Source organism: Lethenteron reissneri, chromosome 11 (genome assembly GCF_015708825.2).
Source record: "Lethenteron reissneri isolate LAM-NWPU_2019-01 chromosome 11, ASM1570882v1, whole genome shotgun sequence".
Taxonomy (NCBI): domain Eukaryota; kingdom Metazoa; phylum Chordata; class Hyperoartia; order Petromyzontiformes; family Petromyzontidae; genus Lethenteron; species Lethenteron reissneri.
Window position 1 is genome coordinate 1,778,192 of NC_083789.1, and position 15,377 is coordinate 1,793,568.

At 47.5% G+C, this 15,377-nt stretch overlaps 1 protein-coding gene across 2 annotated transcripts in view; it reads left to right on the forward strand.

Annotated features, from left to right (window-relative positions):
• Positions 1-15,377, forward strand: part of DTD1 (D-aminoacyl-tRNA deacylase 1) — a 93,734-nt gene that overhangs the window by 23,248 nt on the left and 55,109 nt on the right. The gene's annotated exons all lie outside the window — the stretch shown is intronic.

Here is a 15,377-nt window from a genome sequence, read left to right on the forward strand (position 1 = left end):
AACAATGGGCGTCGTGCCACGTACCCCGGCGTCCAATCCGGGCGTTCCTTTCGCCGTGGCTGCCCGACAACAACTTTGACCAATCCGTGATGGTGGCATCTCTCGCAGCTCGCATCCACGCTACCAACGAGCCGGGGCCGAGCTAGCTCGGTGCGGCTCGGAAGGCGCCCGGTTGTCTTTCCCCCACATCTGCTGAGCCGTGCCGCTGACGTCGATTGCGCGCCAACGCTGCCTCCCCCCGCACTGCGCCGACTCGCGTCGCTTGCGTTGAAAAACCTTGTGAGGTCTGGCCTTGCTTTGCCTCGAGCCAGATTCAGATGTCTCGTGAGGCCATCTTAGCACTCCGCGGAAAACGACGGGAATTGCCCATGCCATGTGGGGGCCCCTGCGCTGCCTTGGCTCCGGTGTGCCAGTGGATGAAGGTTCAAATCAACTGAGACGGCGTTTGGTTCCGCCGCCCCTACGGAGCAACGCAGCGAGTTGGGGACTCTTGCGACGCGTTGAGGTCACCGGGCAGCACCGGGGATATCGGGGCGCTGAGTCGGCAAACTGTGAGATTCTGGGTCAGAGTCGGTTAGCCGTCTGCGATTTAAACCGAGTTCTCAATCATCGCGAGTTGTTTCGGCTCGATTGCTAAATGACTGCGCGAAGAAAAGCGTTTTGTTTAATTTAATTTTCCCATAATTTTCGACTGCCGTGTGACAAACTTATCTTCGTCGTGGCGTGCGCAGAAAAGTGCAGCGATTTTCCCTCATGACCATTTCCACCGTCCGCCTGCGTGTGGATGTGTCTCTGAGGGGTGCGGATGTTGACACCGGCTTCTCGGCCCTGTCGGAGCACGCTACACCACAGCATCGATACGAGTCGGTCGTCTGTGGGTCACTGTGTGAGACTACAGGCCTCCATGCTGGTTAGAATATTTGGCCGCTGTAAATTTCCACGTGATATGCTACTTCGTTGGGCTATCGTTTGTGGTCCGGTTCGCTTATGAAATGAGAGCGGTATTGCTCGGTGGGCCTTACCCAGGAAAATAAAAAATAGTTTTAGTTTTGTTAACACTAGATTCTCAGTCCCAACAGAGGACGTCCCGTGGCAACCCGAGGTGGACATCTCGCAGAGGAAGAAGCAAAGGTGTTTGCAGTAGTGATGGAGAAGATGATGATGATGATGGTAGCTACGTAGGCACTCTGCGATGGCTCCTGTGAGCAGAGCTGCGGTCGTTGTTGTTGAAGGTGGTGGGGAGGTTCAGCAGCATTGGACATTGAATGCCAGCGTGGGAACCACGTGAAAGTGATGTCAATATTTGGGCAAGGGGAAGCATTAAAAATGAACCGAGATCATTCCATCATAACGAGGTTGTTTTTGCGCAAATATTCAAAGAATTGGAAAAAATAAAGGCCACATAACAATGGTGTTCAGTATCGAGAGAGAAGTCAGAGGGAGAAGTTGAAGAAAACACGAATTCCAGTGATGAGAACATCCTCATTTGACCATATGAAGTGTGAGTAGTCAGTCCGTTGTCCAGATGGCTGTGGTCCATGAAACCACATTGGCGGCGGTGGCTGTGCACGTGGCCGACACTCCGGCACTGCGGAGGCTGCGAGGGTTGCTGGATCCACGTGGGGTGGACATCGAGGTGCCGTACCCTGGCTCGCCAGGAGAGGGCAGCACAGCAAACGGACTCATCGCCATCTGTTTCCTTTTTGCGTTGCTGCCTTACGCACGTGGGTGCTCCGGTTTCCTCCCACACGCATAAACGCTCGTCATTGGTTTGCTGAAACCATCTTAAAGTAAGAACCCTCTTCAAGAAACGTCCAGTGACTCAGTGTGGCTTTCCTGGATAGATAAATACAAATGTTACATAAAAGTCAGATGCTCGCCAGCAGGTTTAAATGGCCTTGGTATTTTAAAAATAGATCATCTTGATGTAATCTCAGAAATGGTTCTGTGATGTCTCCTTCTGCGGGCTTGCTGTCTGCAATATTTCCATGCACTGCTCTCCGTAAGCAACATTTTCTCTACGCGAACTGTTTCCGCTGCCACTTAACAGTTGCGCTAGCTACAGAGCCATCTCTAACCATTCCTTCGTGGGCGAGGTTGTTGAGAAGGCGGTCGCAGTGCAACTGGAGGATCGCCTTGCTATCCGCGGTGCTCACGACGCACCCCCGTCAGGATTTCAGAAGAGAAGTGGTTCCAAGACAGCTCTAGTTTGAGTACTGAGCGATAACCCTGACAGTGAGAGGTCAGAAGCAGAGGTCGCAACCGGGTACCCGATACCCGTACCCTACCCGATACCCGGCTACCCGTACCCGGCCAGGTACGGGTACGGGTACCCGTTTGCGACCCTGGTGCGGCCGGGTACGGGTACAGGTAGGCCGTGAGTCACTGGCGAGTAACCGTTTGTCACTCATTTCGGGTAGGGTACGGGTACGGGTAAGGAATCAAAACCCGTTTGCGACCTCTGGTCAGAAGAGCGCTACATCTTGGTTCTGCTTTGCGTCTGTGCAGCGTGTAGCACGGTGGATGTGGCGTGTCTGTCGCAGTGCATGTGGCTCATCTGTGGATTGTCTGCAATAGGCTCCATTCGTCGCTTACAGGAGGTGCCAGTGTGTGGGGAGTCTGGGGCTTGTTCCTCAGGCTGGTTCCCTCTACCACTGGGTAGGGTGCTGCAGGGTTGCATCCCATTACCCATGCTGTTTGCAGTGTATCTGCTACTTTTGGGAGAATGAGGTGGTATGGAGTGAGTGTTCACTGCTACACAGATGGTACTTGTTAGAATAAGGTGGTATGGAGTGAGTGCACACTGATACACAGATGGTACTTGTTATAATAAGGTGGTATGGAGTGAGTGCACACTGATACACAGATGGTACTTGTTATAATAAGGTGGTATGGAGTGAGTGTTCACTTCTACACAGATGGTACTTGTTAGAATAAGGTGGTATGGACTGAGTGCTCACTGCTACACAGATGGTACTTGTTAGAATAAGGTGGTATGGAGTGAGTGCACACTGCTACACAGATGGTACTTGTTAGAATAAGGTGGTATGGAGTGAGTGCACAGTGATACACAGATGGTACTTGTTAGAATAAGGTGGTATGGAGTGAGTGTTCACTGATACACAGATGGTACTTGTTAGAATAAGGTGGTATGGAGTGAGTGTTCACTTCTACACAGATGGAACTTGTTAGAATAAGGTGGTATGGAGTGAGTGTTCACTGATACACAGATGGTACTTGTTAGAATAAGGTGGTATGGAGTGAGTGTTCACTGATACACAGATGGTACTTGTTAGAATAAGGTGGTATGGAGTGAGTGTTCACTGCTACACAGATGGTACTTGTTATAATAAGGTGGTATGGAGTGAGTGTTCACTGATACACAGATGGTACTTGTTAGAATAAGGTGGTATGGAGTGAGTGCTCACTGCTACACAGATGGTACTTGTTAGAATAAGGTGGTATGGAGTGAGCGTTCACTGCTACACAGATGGTACTTGTTAGAATAAGGTGGTATGGAGTGATTGTTCACTGATACACAGATGGTACTTGTTAGATATATTTTTTTAATGAAATTCTGTGTTCAAGTGTTTTTTCTAAGTTCCCATTTTTACATAAATGCATTACATTGATTGATTTATATGATAAATTGGAACGTTCTGAGTTCAACAGAAATGTGTTTTCGAGAACCAGGCATTATTATTTCCTCTGCAATATATTTCAGCCACGAGTTTGTAACAGCTTTGCAGCCTTCCCCAGGGATGGCAAGATGTCTTTCCGTAGCAGCTCTGCTTTTAATGCACTCTTATTTTAACCCACCCTTGGGCAATCATTTGAATCGCACGACCAATCGCCCTGGAACATAAATTACTTGCAGGCTTCATTAAAATTGTCGCAATTCATTTACTGGCGACACGCTGAGAGCGTCTTCAGATAATAATGTGCTTGTCGGCACGGGGCGCGAAAACCAACGGTGCCAAAACGATCAAGGTAATAAATTGTCCTTTGAAGCAAAATATCAAAATAAAAATTGAGATGGTCATGAATTGAAAAAACAAACACGCAATCAACCCCCTAGCTGGTGCAACATTTGCTCCTCACTCAAACTTGTAAGCGGGCTCACATCACGGAAAGCCTCACATCACAGCACCCCTCGAGAGAGCGACCGGTGACTCACGTCTTACCCGCAGGTTGTCACGGTGACAAGATGTTAACTGACTCGCCTGGTGTGCAGGAGGTCGTGGGTTCGATCCCGACCCTGGCGTTTGTACACTTGGAGTTTGCGTGTCTCTCTCCCTCCCTGCTCGTGGCCGTGTGGATTTTACTTCGGGTCCTCCGGTTTTTCCCCCCACGGTTGGAATCAACGTCACGCGTTTAGGTTGGTTTGGCTGCTATGAATGCCAACGCGATGAGAAGCCACGTTGTTGAGCTATCCTTTGTGATATCCAGGTCGCTGCTGAAAAAAAATCTCGACAGCTCCAGTGGGCCTTACCTGGCGAAATAAAAAAAATTGTTCAAGAGTTCAGTTTAGTCTCCCGCGTGCCTCCGTGCCCCCGTGTCCCCCGTGTCCCCGTGTCCCCCGTGTCCCCGTGTCCCCGTGTCCCCGTGTCCCCGTGTCCCCCGTGTCCCCCGTGTCCCCCGTGTCCCCCGTGTCCCCGTGTCCCCGTGTCCCCCGTGTCCCCCGTGTCCCCCGTGTCCCCGTGCCCCCGTGTCCCCCGTGTCCCCGTGTCCCCCGTGTCCCCCGTGTCCCCCGTGTCCCCGTGTCCCCGTGTCCCCCGTGTCCCCGTGTCCCCCGTGTCCCCGTGTCCCCCGTGTCCCCCGTGTCCCCGTGTCCCCCGTGTCCCCGTGTCCCCGTGTCCCCTGCGTCACCAGGTGAACTTCTTGCCCATGGCAGCACAAGCAGCATTGGCTGCCATGCTGCTGCCCTCAGCATTTGTAATTCCCTAACCCTTGCTGCCGACTTTCACTCAAATGCAATCGAGATCGCCACCATTTATTTATTGTTTAGTGTTAACCATACCGTGGCCTTATGTAAACACACCAATGTGCAGTATATGCACCACTTTGTCTGATGTATGTTTTAAGGGCTTAATTTTACGATAAACAATTCGTTATTTTAACGTAACAAGAGTATACTTAATACCTACTCCCCGATGTCATCGTGCCTTGATTTAGTTTTGCTTGTAATTCACATTGTATTCTTTGGACGCTGAAATAGCGTTAGACGTCGTACTGCTGGTCCCACGTGCTGCGACGTATCGTTGGGGCGGCACGGCCACGAACACAAATGCGACTGGAAAGTGCGCACAGCAGCTTGGAGGGGCACGCACGTTGGGCATTGCAGTGAGAGGCCAGACAAGGGGAACCCGTGAATTAGAGAACGTGCGAAGCTTATTCAAGTCATTACTGGAAGTAGGTGGCCTGCAGAGTACACGTCATCGCGGGAAGGGATGCTGGTGGCTGATGGACACCGATAATGACGAGTGGCTGCCAAGGAAAGCAACGTGCGTGGGAAGCGATCACCGGTTTAACGGAGCGTCGGAATAGGCCCATTGCCAGGTGGCCGATTATATTGCAGGATCGTGAGAGATGGACGGTGGCTTCGGGATGCCTTCATCCATCAGCGGGTTGACCATGGTTGATGAAGATGAACACTTTCAGGAAGAAGTTCATGCCTGAAAGATATATATATTTTTAAAAGGTAGATCTGTCTCAATTGAGGTGCGGTTGATAATGTTATTAATCTTAACTCCCGAATGCAACTTGTTTCGGTGTTGGTTTTAGCCACTGTAAGGGAGGGGAAGTAGTCCATTTCAACTTATTCATTGGTATTCATTTGCAATGGCATACAAAAAATAATCCTATTGCTGGAGGCTAATTTAATTCTAAAACAACATCAGCAATTGCATTCTCATCAGCGTGTTTCTGTTTTATTCAAATAATTTCCATATTGTCTAAACAGAATACAAACGGAAGCATATATAATTCATTCCTCTTGGTAAAATAAATTAGATTTATGTGCTGATATGTATATAAACTGCATTATTTTCATGGACCTTCTCGGCCTGCCATTATGCAGTGTGATGAAACTAAATCTATTATTATTTTATACATTCAATGTTTTGGTGTGGTGCTGGAGTGGTTAGCACGCTGCGCTACAAACCTGGCAACCCCCAGTTCGATTCCCGCTCGCAGCGAACAACAGTGATGAACACCTGAACCGGTCACGGGCCTCCCTTAGGTCGACTCAGCCTCAAATGAGTACCTGGTGCGATGTGTAAACATTGCCACTGGGGAGACAAAGGCGATCGAGCGCGGTGCTGGCTACCCTCCCCCTCGTGTACCGTACCGGCCTTCGTAGGTCCTGGGGGATATTTGTCTGTCTTTGAGAGCGGTTAACAGACTTTACTTTGAAGCCAGTTACCCGAGTTTAATTCCGAGCACGGCTGACATCGGTGGCAATCGATATCTGATCTAGTTCTGGACCTCCCATTCACCAACCAGCATGCTGGAGTATGGTCAAGCAAACCCATGGGTAGGGAGGCCTTCATCCAGCAGTGGATTGATCGTGACTGAGTGTGTTGCTTGTCTACCAGAGGTCGCAAACGGGTTTTGATTCCATACCCGTACCCGGCCGCACCAGGGTCGCCAACGGCTACCCGTACCCGGCTGGGTACGGGTATCGGGTACCCGGTTGCGACCTCTGTTGTCTACACACGACCCTCGTTTGATCCTTGCACTGCGCACGTGCGGGCAACTTGTATCATCCTTCTTCACTGCTGTCGGTAACAACGACAGCAGCAGCAGGGTCACTTTCACCTGAGCACGAAGCAAATTTGGACAGTCAAAAAGCACACGGCCAAAACCCGGTGTTCATTTTGTCAGCATTTTCAGTTGTAGTTATCGTCTCAGTCTCGTCAACCGAGGCAGGAACGCAGTCAAATGGCGTCTCATCTCAGTTTCTAAATGTTGGTGCGAGGAGCAGGCAATGTGTGACCGACCCCCTTTCGTCAGTACTATTGGGTCAGCCAATCAGTGAACCAGGTAATTCTTTTGATATGCATATTCTGTCTCGCAAATTACGATTGTTTTGTCTTCTTCATTGCACTGCTGTCTCTAAGAACGTAAATAAATTATCTTAAGACTGCATTAGTGAAGATGGTCTCGTAGTAATAATAATAGCGTCTCTTAATAATAAGTCACGCTTGAGTCTCGGTGGGTCGTCGCGGTCATTTCCATCCACTCATATCGCCATCGTCGACCACAACAAAAAACAACGACAGCCGAATGTTTTTTTTTTTTACAAAATCCACTGCTGGCCTAGACTCTTGTGCCCCGCCCATTCTGTTCTCTATAGGATGCTTTATCCACTGCTGGCCTAGACTCTTGTGCCCCGCCCACTCCGTTCTGACACTTGGGCTACGCCAACTTTTGAACCTCTATAAGCAGTTGCATTTAGAGGCGTACCGCCATTTTCTCTCCGCCTGATGACGACCGCTTGCGTTGCGATCGAAGCGTCGTAGTTTTTTGTTTATTTTATTTTTTATTAATTTGAACCCATCTACGTGACTTTACCGAAAGACGCAAATAATATGAATTCCTGCCGTCACGACAGCTTTAAGTGAAGATTCATTGTTCGTTTCCAGAATCTTGTTTACAAGTAAGACTTTCCTTGTCAACATAAATATGCTATGAAATCCATTCAACCGTTTTTAAGCATCTGATTACAATGTTATCGAATGTTGCTTTAGCCTCGTGCAGTCTGCTCAGCCAGCTGACAAGAGTTAAGATCTCGGCTTCTGATAACAGCCTGGCTACGGGTCTGCAGAATAATGTCAAACCTGACGTGGCACAACCCTGGTGTCAGGGGGGGGGGGCAAACAAATGTTGCCATTAACGGATAGCATCTTGCATCTGAGGGTATGAAACATTGCAGAGACTGATAGGGTAAGAATGACAATTAAGGCTTAGCATACGCTGAATATTCTTGGGCCAGAAAAGGTCACTCTCCAAGTTAAATGAATTGAGAAGGCATGTCATACGTTGCTATCAAGAAACATTATATCTGCAGGTCATCGGGCAACGTGATGTGCATGGGAAATGTATTGTGCCAAATTTGCCAAAGAATGTGGCGATGACTTATTGAGTTGCAGTAAAGGTTACATGGTAATCTCATGGTAATCTCATGGTAATCTCATGGTAATCTCATGGTAATCTCATGGTAATCTCATGGTAATCTCATGGTAATCTCATGGTAATCTCATGGTAATCTCATGGTAATCTCATGGTAATCTCATGGTAATCTCCTGGTAATCTCATGGTAATCTCATGGTAATCTCATGGTAATCTCATGGTAATCTCATGGTAATCTCATGGTAATCTCATGGTAATCTCATGGTAATGCCAATCCATTGCTATTCTGGGAGGAAGGAGGAAACCTGGAGAATGCCTAGTGTTCTTCCCTTGTTGGACTTGTCTTTCACTGGGCTTATCAATATCACAATAGCAGAATTGTGATAACGAATGTATGTTGAATGTTGAACTTTCGCACCGTACGTAGCCAACCGTGCTAATCGAAGGTGTTGGAGACGTACAACACACTAACCACAATGAAGCAGCTCTCTCAAGAAAATAGTTTTGAATGTAGCTTTAAAAGTGCGTAGCTCCAGCAGATTCCTAATAAGTGCAGAAGTGAGAAGGCTCTAAACAATCTCGAAGAGCAAATGAACCACGAGGCCGGTGTCTTGTAAGAGGTGGGAGTAACCCCCACTTTCCCCACCCCACACTCGATCTGACTGGCCGACTGACTCACCAATTTGGGTGATTTCTATCTTAAGAGTCAAAAGTTTACTCTTGCCTATTTATTTGATTTGTCGCCTGCATGGAAAAACTCACCATTTTTATTGGAATCTAGAACCGGATTGAGGGCTGGATAAAAAAAAAGCCCCAGACCGACTTTTCCACGTGTTCACCGCAACAGCAAGTCCCCTACACTTACAGACAATTCCACTTTTCTTGATCCCTATATATGAATCTGCAGGTAAAAAACAAAAACCATCAGTCCATCAGTCGGGCACTGCCCCAAAAGCAACGGAGATGATCGCCGACCCGCTGCTCACTTAAGCGGACCGATGCCTGTGGCTTCTTAACATGGTAGATCTATATTCGAGCACGCATGCCTATCCGCACAGCTGACAAAGATCCCCCGTGTAGCCTACACGGGCTGTCGGGGCAAGTGCTGAAGGCTGGCACGACACACAATGAGGGGGGGGTGCAGTGGCTGAAGTTACACAATGCACCAAGAACTGATTTAAGGCCGAGTAAATCTGAAGGAGGCCCAGCACCTATTCTGTAATTCCCGCACCTTTTTAGCGTTCTCTGGTCTAACGAAAAGGAGGCTGCCTCTGGTGTAGGCCAATCAGTTTCAAGGACAATCCATATATTATCAAAGCGTGTTTGAATGTTTTCCCACAAGCATGATGTCTGGTTCATGCAGACTTGTGATAGTGGGTGTCTATTTGGTGTTTGAACATCTTAGCACGTCCAGTATTAATTTTTCATCGTCTTGATACTGGCAAAAAGGGTCCCATAGATACCGAATCGAAGCAGCTTCTTAACGATTGGGTCTGTGTTGTGATTCAACATTCTCAACTCACATTTCACAAAACCTGTCAGGCTGGAAAAGACAGATCCATAGAGTTTGGGGGGAACCAGTGGTGGAGACTTCGTATGCCCAGTAATAGTAGCGCGGGGGGTATGGTTTTCACCTAAACCTCGGATGTCAATCGGCAGCTTTACGAATGTTGTCTGGATATAAATACGTACTTGGAGTAGGGCTCAATATCTCGCGAAATATGGCATCAGATTGCTGGTAGACTTGCGGCGTGCCAGGCGCAAAAATGTTTTCTGGGTTTGTTGACCCGAACGAGGTTTCACCGCCGGAAAGTGATTCGAGGCGTTTCCTATTAAAAGTTACTCCACCGCGCATTTTCGAGGCTGATTCGAGATGGACCCTTGGCAGTGGAGAGTTTTGAGGCTGCGGCTAAATCGTCTCCCCCGGGCAAGACACCGGACCCTGGGGAAGGGATTGACCTCCCACTCGACCTTTGGGACAGGGCTACGCCAGCCTGCGGTGAAAGTTGTGGCCGCCGTTTTGGCCCGCTCGGTGGTTGAGGGTGCTCCTGCTGCTGTCCGTGTCAGAGGCTTCTGTATCTCACTCATTAATCTGGAGCAGCCCTGGGCTTATCGCGTGATCTCGTTATTATGTTCTCATTACAAAATGTATGAATATATGCTGTAACCCCGAGCCGTCCCCTGCGTTTGCAAAGAGTGATGCAGAAGTTAATGGATAATGGCCACTCTGAATTCATAAAGGTTTGGCGGTCGGTCAATAGCACAGGGAGCTTTATAAACTCAGTCATCGCTGCCCAATAACAAGGAAGATCGTGCTGCAGCTCTGGAGGGGCTTTGAGCATCGGGTGTGTGTGTGTCTGTGGGCTTGGGTGAGAGATTTATAGACTTTCGCCAGGGGACGGACACCGTGACACATGGGGCTCGTGCAACCGTCCTTATACACTACACTGAGCATCCTATTCCAGCCCCCTTTCCTGCCTATAATGAACGAAATACAATTCTAGATTTGAAGCTTTCGTGACTGCAAGGATTCATATTCTTAGGTTTTTTTTCAGTAAAGTCACGTAGGTAAAAAAATATAAATTAATAAAAAGACGGAAGCTTGTGTTGCCTCCGAAACGTCGTGATTTTTATTTTATTTTTATTTTACATTTTATTAATTTAAATTTTTTACCTACGTGACTTTACCGAAATACAATTATTGTTGTGAATTTAATTCTAGAACAAACAAAAAACCCATTGTGATGGGTATACCAGTCCCTTCCCTACAGAGTTCTCTCCTCCCTTCTCCTCGAACTAAAATCCCGCGTTTGGCCTCTTGACACGAAGCCGCTTACGTTAGTAGAAAAATAAAACTCAAACGGCCATCGCACGGTGGTCTCTTCTCAGAATTGGCGTTGCGCGTTTTCCAATAACTTCCGCACGCTTGGGAAACATCTGGCCAAGGAGAATGTTGGTCAGTTCTAAGCCATTAGCAGCTGTTAAGCGATTGCTCAATAACCGTCAGCTTCCACGTGCCCTCAAACCCCGCAGGCCTTCGGAAGCACCCGTAACAATGTCATAATAAAAATTTAATTTAATAATTAAAATTTTCCTCCGATCGTTTCTGCGGGGAGCTTAGCGAAGCGGTATTGACGCTTGCGTACCGTCATTGCGTTGCTCGTCCAGCTGACACGAAGGTCTGCAATATCGTGCGTGCGTATTCTTGTGTCAAAACGTTTTCTGCTCAAACGATGTCTTTTTTTCGGCGAGAACGAAAAGCAAAGTGACGTTGCTCATTATTTCGCGTGAAACAAAAGTTCGCAACGGGGTTGATGGTATCGAGCGAGGGTTATGCATGGGGGGTATAATTCTGGCTGGTGTCGCCGGGATCATGTTTGTCTATGCAGCGCGTGAAGTTCAAGAGTTCATCACGATAATGCCACTGGTGCCACCACAACCTCACAAAAAATATTTTTGTCGCTTCCCACAGCTTTTGTGAAGTATAATCCTGACCCATCTCGTGCTGTGTTCACTATCTGGCTCAGAGGCAGATCTCGAAACTTCCTGAGAGGCGTGGGGAGTAGAGGTGGGGGGGAGGGGGGGTTGTCAATCTTTTTAGATGGAGCCATAAATAATTATTATACCACACACATTAAATGGTTTTCGCTTTTTGTGCTTAGTTTGTTGTCCTTCCGCCGCCCCTCCTATTATCACGGTTGGCTACTTACGGTACCAACGAGGTTCTCCTCGCAGAAAGAAGTTCTCCGTACAGAAATAAATTTGACTTAAAACTTTAGTGACTGCAGGAATTCATATTCTTTGGTTCTTTCGGTAAAGTCACGTACATAGAAAAATAAATAATAAAAATAAAGTGAATAAAAACAATAAAAATGTAATGAAAAACAAAAACCACGACGTTTTGATCGCAACATAAGCGATCGTCATCAGGAACAAGTAAACCCGTAAAAACAAAGTTTTTCACTATAAATCCTTTATATGCGTGGCGGCGAACTTAATATAAAGGATTTAAAAATATATTCGCCTGTGGAGGACGCGGGGATCGATCCCGCGACCTTTGGCATGGGAAGCGAGGGCGCTACCAACTGCGCTACTCCACCACGGCCTGTGGAGAGGTTACGCTCTGGGCTCTTACACTCTGACGTTCAGCCAAAGCCATGAATGCGTTCTATTTGAATATATGTAAAATATTTTTTTTTGCCTAAAAAGTGTAAAATTTTGGGAATTTTTTTTTCACGAACAATAATTGTCTGGCACAACGAGTCTGTGTGGAAAATGTCAGCTCGATTGGATCACGGGAAGTGGGTTAAAAAACGACCGAAAGATTTGCACGGTCCTAAGCAAGCAAGCAAGCACGCGAACTTAATATAAAGGATTTAAAAAGGGGGTTAGCCTCTAAAGGCAAACTGTTTATAAAGGTTTAAAATGGGCGTAGCCCAAGTGTGTCAGCAGCATGGGCGGGGCAGCTGATGTGAATGTGAGTGGTGGTAAATAGAGGGCAACGGCGGCGCTGGAGGTGGGTTTCCACCGATTAAAGGGCCAACCAGATTATCAATGCACCTCGCTTTACACACTCACACTGTTGACGGTGGAGGTTGCTGCTAGAGGTGATGGTAGTCGTGGGCAGTGATGGTCCCGGTGGTGGGCTTCCACCAATAAAGGGCTGCCAGGTCTAAAATGGAAACATTACAGCCAGTTATGACTTGAAATGGTTATTAATGTCCTTCCAGTGATTACTGAGTTTGTGCTTCGCAGTCACCCCCAAACACATACCAGCGATGACATTATTGCCCAGGTCGATGTAGCCCTTAAGAGTTTGGGACACATCGCTGCAGACGTGGCAAGATCTGAAATCGCTGCAACCCTCAAAAGCGCTAAGATACCAGTCAGCAACATCAGTAAGGATGAGCGTTTTGAGTTATCTCAATTGAAAAAGAGGGATGATATTGTCATCCTCGCAGCCGACAAGATGCAATGCCACGGTCTTTATAGGCTTAACCCCCTTTTCCTTGGTGACGACCGCTTATGTTGCGATCGAATCGTTGTGGTTTTTGTTTTTTATTTGATTTTGTGTTCACTTTATTTTTATTATTATTTTCATATCTACGTGACTTTACCGAAAGAACCAAGGAATATACAAAAATAAGTTCCGCTAGCATCCACCAATCATCTGGCTTAATGTTTTCCCCTTGGTGTCTCAGTTCCAGGCGGCCACTCCAATGGTTTGACTTTTTGTAATCCCAACCCAACTCCGTCCTGAGCTTGTGAGCCACATTTATCGTCCTGACAATGTCTGCCTGTATTGTTTCCATACCGCGTCCTGTACCAGACGTCCTCGTTCTGCGCCTGATGCTGCTATTAAACTTCTAATCTCCTCACCCCTGCTCCTCCCCCCTCCTCCTCCCCTCTCCTCCCCCTCCTCAAGCGCTTACACTCAACAGTGAGACGCGCTTTCCACGTGACATTGTTAATCTATAGCTGTATGTTTAACTTCATTGGCACTGTACATAGCCAACCACACAGTGTACGGGCTCGATTAGGCCTGCCTCGAACACCGATCGGCCTTAACCATAACATTGACCCCCGTCTGCAGAAGTGGTTCTTGTAGTCCCATCAAAAATCAGAGAGCTGCACTGCAAATGCAATATGTCTCCTGACCACTTTCCACAGTCCTCAAAAATAATCGGCACCCCGATTATGTTTCTCCTCCTCACTGACATCTTCGATGAAAGTCCTTGAGCCTCTTCCATAACTTTTTGCCGTCAATTTCGTTTACCGCAAGCTCACCTCGAGACTCTATACCATGTCCAGCCTCAGTGCATCAAACTAGTCGTAGAATAACGCAACAAAATAATCGATTAAAATGGATTGTTACACTCGCAAAAAATACACAATATATATTTCAAACCATGTTCGTGACGATGGATGATTTACTATTTATTCAAATTATATGCCAATGTAACATTTAGGCTGATCAATCGATGTGTATAGGTGACACGTAAAGTTAAATTTTGCCAGTACCCAGCGAGTTTGCAGTGGAACGGATACATATGTACTGAAAAGATATTTTTTAAATCTGATCAAAAAAAATTATAAGGAGATTAAATACAAGACGATATCGCTGCTTTCAAAGTCCACTTGCAACCCAGAATCGGGGCAATACGTAGAACCAATGTGGGAACTGGAGAGGTTGCTACATTAACTTCGACAACTTTGTCACTCCACTGCTAGATGACAGCCTCCCCGTGCCTTGCGAGCCGTGAGGGGCTTTGACTGTTGAACATACTTCACCACACTGGTCAGTGAAGGTTGGCGAACGTGGCGGGGAGAGGGTGGGGATACACAGCTGCCCCTGATATCACGAGACGCTGATGCTGACGATCCAACTCGGGTCGCCCGGTTCAAAGCGCAGCGCGCCAACCTGTGTCACCGTGATTGTCTTACCTGTGCCACTGCGCAGGTAAACGGGCCAATAAACCTCCTTCAAGGCAACAAAACAATCAATACATCCTCTCTGCATGCTGCTATTAGATCCCCAACATCAAAATAAAACAACCCTACTACCCCACTGGTTTTCCCTGAGGTGTTATATTCCATCTGCTCATTAACATATTCAGCACAACTTAATATCCACTTCTTTTCATGTTCTTTAAAAGTATCCCTGGAGCCACCCACTTTTATTTTATTCCCTCCACCCCCTCCCCCCCTTATATAACGGTGCGATTACAGTTTGTTAGAATCCCGCAGCATCTGCTTGCCTGCTCTGCACGGCCTTGATTATCTTACGTAATGCCCCCTCGGCATCCGTCTGCGTCGTCTTTTTGACATCGCTGCGGTAAAACCACACTCCTGGTGCCTCGCAGCTCCTGCTTCCGGCTGTTCCAGAGGCACTTCGAGTCACTTGTAGAGTCACTTCGGTCTGTTACAGAGGCATTTCCTTCTGTAGCTCTTCACTATTCTACACCCTTTTGGTGTTTCATTCATTCAAGGTTGGCGGAGTAGCAACTGAGAGAATGCTATCATACTGGATAATCCCCTCGTTGAAGATCTTACCACCATCGCCACCACCACCACCACCCTGCCACCAGGAAGCTCGCTGTCCCCGCAAGCAATGTGCCGCTCGCTTACCAGCCGCGGCAGGCGCGATGACCTTTTCCCGCAAATGGAGAATAAGAAGTGAAAGGGAGCCCACGCGCGGCGATCTTTGTGGAAGAGTTTTTATTTTAAAAGAAAATTCCCTCTCA